Genomic DNA, 5,089 nt, shown 5'->3' with positions numbered 1-5,089 from the left:
TTATATATTTTATTTTTTTTGCAATGTTATTGCCTTTGAATGTTGGACCATTTTCAATGTTTTTTTATTTTTTACACTCTAGACACTTTATTAAAATTATTTTCTTTCAGAAACACTAAACCTTGGTAAAAAACCATCTACTCTGGAAGATATATACATTATAACAGTCGATATAAAATCAAACAGCTGACAATTTAATTAACTGGGCGTGAAAATTATTATTCTCTAAACATCAAAAACCAGCAAAAAATAAAGTAGTAGATTTCCTCCTAGCAAATGGGTACCCCCAGAAACTAATTTACCAATAACTAAAACAAACAACTTAAACCTCAAGAAACCAACAGTAAAAGATACTACACAATTCCTTACGTACAAACACTCTCATAGAGGATATTAATAACCCTAGGCAATAACCACTACAAAAATGATTACGTTATTACATGCAAAAACACAGCCACTTTCACCAAAATATACACCAATGCGAAAGAAAAAGACAAAATAGAAATACAATCTAATATAGTCAATGAAGAGAACTGCGAGAAATCCTATTTTGGAATCTCGGAAAAGTATCTCAAAAGAAGTGAAACACATAAATAGTTTTTCCTCTATTACAAAAACCCTAACAAACCTCACAAAACAGCTTTCACCACACATTTCAGACAAAAATATTTAAATTTGATACGTCTAAAATCATATATCGGGAAACAAACAAATTCAAGCGAAATCTATAAGAAACGGTTACAACTAAAAAAATATAAAAAAAAGGCTATCAACAATAAAACAGATGTACAAACTGTAGAATCATGTTACTCCAATCTCATAAACACCGAAGTCACAATTAAAAACACCAAATATTAATAGACAGTACAAAAAAGGAATAACGGACTGAATAAAATTCTTACAAATAATAATTAGAAATTTTTATTCTGATATGATTTTATTTTTATACGAAGTGGGTTTAATGTGGTCCTAAGGACTTTTTCCTTGATCATTCTGATAAATAGTTAATAAGTTAAAAATGGACCCCAGTACAAAAAGAAACAACAATAGAGTTGTTCATAATAAAAAATTATTTGTAATTTTTTAAAAAAAAAACTCTTATAAAGAATGCCTTAAAAAATGAAACGGCTTTTCTTTTTATTCAGTTTGGCGCCCAATGGAATTTTACATATCCTCTTTCCACAGTTAAATACATCTTCGAGGTATCTGTCACTGTGCAATATTCTCTACCCGTTTCAAATTCTGCACATTACGCAAACCTCCCAACTTAAAAGTTCCACCTCCTTTCCTCACCCGATAAACCGACGAGATATTTATTACAGATGGGACAGACACAAATGATGACTGCCCCCAGACAGTGCAGATGTCAAGCCAGCTCCATCAGTCAGTGGAGTAATTTTATTTTTTCAAAATGTCCTGGCTGGAGAAGAGACTGGTAATTGGTGTACGGCGCCTAGCGGCCGTAGCACCATGTGCCCCATCAGTGTCTCGGGAAAAAACATTAACTCATGCCTCTCTCCGGTTTATATCTCTATTGTTTATAAATAGCTCTTGGATTCAAAACATCTTAAGGTATCAACTACATATATATTCTGCTGAATAAGTTAATTATTTTATTTTATTTTAGTAAAAATAAAATAAGGTTATAATAAAGTTCTGAAACCTTCTCTTGTTGTATATCACTGAAGTTAGAAAGAAACCAAAATTCGGGAGACGATGTGTGATGATATAATACAATATGGTTTTTCTATGGGGTATTTAGTAGATCATTCTTTTTACTTCTAGTCATATTTATTTAATAAAGTAATTACTCTGGATTCTAATAATTGCAGTTAAGACCCGGGACAATCTGATCTCTAGAGGCCACATCATAAACCTCCATGCCCATCCTAATTGTTATTTTTGTAACTGTTGCTGGTGGTGCCTTTTCTGATTTATGGGCCATTTAAAGTTATTGCTCCCAACCACATTAACGGATCGTTAACCTTATTGAACTATAAAACCATTTCCAATTGCGGCCTTCTCAGGGGGTGTATACACATCTGATAAGTATATATCTCTTGCCTATAATAAAATAAGATAAATATTATTACAAAATGTACAAATAGAAATGTAATAAAATTTAAGAGAAACTGTACTGTTATCTTTATTGTTAATCAATTTACATTATATATAATGTTACCACCTAATATTGTAACAATTTATTTGAAATTCAATGCACATTCAAAATAAATCAATAAAAAAAAAAGCTAAGATAAGGTAATTTCTCTGTCCTCTATTTATCAGGATAGGAAGTGAGTACATTAGGGAATGAAAAAAAGAAAGAAAGTTTTCATAAAATGTAACATAATTTACTTTTGTAAAAAATGAGAACGAACCAATAACGTTCATTATTCTATTGATTTTACAATATTTATAACCTAAAATAACCCAATATTTAAAAAACAAAAACAAATCAACAACTCATATTTCTGAATTATCCAATTAGTGGATTTGAAACCTAATTAGCGTGAATTTTGCGTTAAAAATGCAAAATACCATTTACAGATTGAAAATCGAACTTTTTTCATTCTGTAGAAAATCAAAAAGTAAATCCTATTAATTTAGGTGTGTCACACGAAGTGGTGTATTCAGCCTTAAACAAAATCCGAAAGCTGGTGCTGTGGTGAGAGAAGAAAAACCCAAAACTTATCTAACCTTGTCGTCTCTATTCTATATTTTTTTATCTTATATTTATTTAATTTTATTTATTTTTACTATTTTTCTTATTGACATAATCTTACTATTACTTATTTAGTATTTTATTTCTACTGTTTTATTATTATTATTTTATTTTGACAACGCCTAACATTTCGTAAAAATATTTCCGACCTTTTGTCTCTTTAGGTTATCTTTCCAGTTTAACTTTCGTCTAATTTTATTTTTATTGTTTAGAGACACTAAATTTTCGACTTGCTGTTAATAGCCAATCAATTTATTCAGTCCTAAGAATCTGGACTCTAATAAAAAATATCTGCATTGAAAACCGAAAAAAAATTGTAATTTATGATTTTTCGAATAATCTCGTATTATTTATTGCTAGTGGTGAGGATTCGAATAGCGACTTAGTCAAGAAATATTTGGTAGCTGTCACCTAGAAGATCACTACTTCTTAGGAACTGCATGTACCAATACAACATACATCATTAATTGGAATATGAAAAAACAAATAAAGCTACGCAATTAAATTTGTCTTTGTTAATTGTCAATCTCCGTTTTCATATTTTAGGTTTTCGCCCCTATTATAATGTTGTTTTTTTCTATTTTGACTTTTCATCTTATTTTCTTTTTTCAAAAATATATATTAAATTAATCCCTTCTCATTTCTTCATCTTTTTAATGGAAATTAAGTAAACTATTTTTCTAGTGCCTTTTAACCTTTAATATTGGTTCAAAGTAGAAGTAATATTATTTTTTGTATTCCGGGATCTTTTCAATTATTTTTTATTCAAATGTATCCTTCAATCTCTGTTTATTGTAGTTTTTTATTTATTATATTTTGTATATTAAAAAAACAAATACTTGTACTACTACTCATGGCTCTTGGGATCAATATTTAGTAAGGAAGTACTTACTGTGTTTTGACGAACGATTATTAGGAGTTCAGGATCCATCATATACTAGCAAATTTTCTTTTTAATCATAGTAGTATAAAGTTCACATTTTATCAATCCTGAGTATACCCCAGGAGTGCCTTTATAAAATAGTGTCGATCCACGGTTAATATAATAAATGAATAAATCATCTGGCCACAGCCGGGACTCGGCTTGTGGTAGACCGTGAGGAGTCCAATGCCTTACCCACTACACCACACTCAAACCCTTTTTATAATATATATATATATATATATATATCTTAGAATTTTAACAATTTCCAAGAGAATGCGTACATCAGAAAAGTAATCGATGCAATTTTACAGAGACCATAGAATACGGCACTGTTGGAAAAGGAAAGGGAAAGAAGACTTGTAAGTGGAGCTAAGTAGGCTGAGATTGAAGATCTCAAACTGCCTCGCTGTAAAAGTTGGCCAATGGGAGATCCAAACGTAATGCAGCTCTTAAATCCAACAGGTTGTTGTGGGTTTAAATTTATTGTTGGGGGGGACTGCCGCAACAAGTGGTCCCACTGAGGCCCTAGATTTAGTATTGTTCAGCCTCCACTCCCTTTAGCAAGAGTCTTCTTTATTTATTACTTGTATACAATCCTATTTCCCGCCCTGTTTTTTCTTTTCTATTTCACTTAACTTTCTATAGGATTTTCTTGAGCTTGAAAACATTACTGGGTATAACTTTATAATCTTCAGTATGCGAAACGTTTTAGAAGTTCCTATCCACAAAAAATACCGTAATGGAACGAAAATATGAAAATAAACCTTTAAAAAAAATACAGTACCGCTACAACTCATGAAGCGTCTAGGAATCTGTAATTTGTAAGGAAATACTGTTTCTAGAACAACGCTTGTGCAATAAGCTAATTTTTTTTTGTTCTCCTACCTGTTCATTTCTGACATAAGAATTATCTGTAGATAATCAAGTTTTCATATCGTGGGGCCGTCACTAAATAACAGTCAGTCCTTCTAGACTGGATTCGATCTGGCACCGCTGCAGTTCTTAAGGTACCGTCTCAATTCCTTCTGGAATAAACGGTTTCAAAAAGAGGTAATATGTTCAAGAACACATTCAACCGCCATATTTTTTTAATGAGGATGGACGGACTCCTGGGGGTTTCCGAACTCACAGGATTAACCCACAGCTGATTTAACAGAATGATTAATTACTTTCTCACATCTTTTCTAAGTCTTTGTATTCTATGAGTTATAAGCTGGAAAATTTGTAAAAAAGCAAAAGTCTGCAACCAACGGGAAAACTCGAAAATGTAAATTGTAAATTAATGTTTAATCTCTTAAAAAAATCAAAATTGCGCATTCAACTTGAAAATAGAGAAGATTTATTTTTTATGGCTTATTGTGACTAAAAGGAAGCGTGGTAAGGCACGATGTTACGAACTCCAAGGACCCGGGTTCGAATCCGATTGAGCAGAAAATTGTTTT

The sequence above is a fragment of the Halyomorpha halys genome, unplaced genomic scaffold (assembly GCF_000696795.3).
Source record: "Halyomorpha halys isolate HHAL.00 unplaced genomic scaffold, Hhal_1.1 Scaffold571.1, whole genome shotgun sequence".
Taxonomy (NCBI): domain Eukaryota; kingdom Metazoa; phylum Arthropoda; class Insecta; order Hemiptera; family Pentatomidae; genus Halyomorpha; species Halyomorpha halys.
The sequence above is the reverse complement of the archived record's forward strand: the minus strand, read 5'-3'. Positions refer to the sequence as shown.